Below are 564 nucleotides of genomic sequence, written 5' to 3'. Positions count from 1 at the left end.
GTCGGAGTGAGGAGGGAAGCGGGAGAGGAAGGGAAAGGCCGAGGGGGGAGAAGAGGGACGGTGGAGAGAGGAGGAATAGAAGGGAGAAGCGGGGAAGGGACAGGACGGGAAGGAGTGCGGGGGGGTCGGGTTTGGAGGGAGAGGAAAGGAGCGTTTCAGGGCGAGAGGGAAGGGGGAGAAAGAAAGGGAATACGCGGAGAAGGAAGGAGGGGTAGAGAGAGGGACAGGAGGGGAGGCCGAAGCCTCCGCGCCTTACCTGCGGAGCCCGCACAGGGAGCTCCCCTCCGCACCGTGCTCTGAGTGAGCAAATGGCGGCCCAGGCGATTTCCGGGGTCTAAATCACCTCGGCCCCGCCCCGCGCAGCCGCCCTGGGGCCCCGCGCACCTGAGCCACGCCCGCCTCTGGCCCCGCCCCTTGTGCCGCCAGCCCCCGCCCCTGGCCCCGCCCCTATTATATCAGGCCCGGCCCCCTGTGCCGTCCGGCCCCGTCCCCAGCCTCCCACTTCCCGGGATGGGGGCGGGGCCATCGCTCGCGGCCCCGCCCCCCACAACCGGGCCGCTCCCC

This window comes from Geospiza fortis, unplaced genomic scaffold (genome assembly GCF_000277835.1).
Source record: "Geospiza fortis unplaced genomic scaffold, GeoFor_1.0 scaffold1278, whole genome shotgun sequence".
Taxonomy (NCBI): Eukaryota; Metazoa; Chordata; class Aves; order Passeriformes; family Thraupidae; genus Geospiza; species Geospiza fortis.
This window is presented reverse-complemented; position numbering follows the sequence as displayed.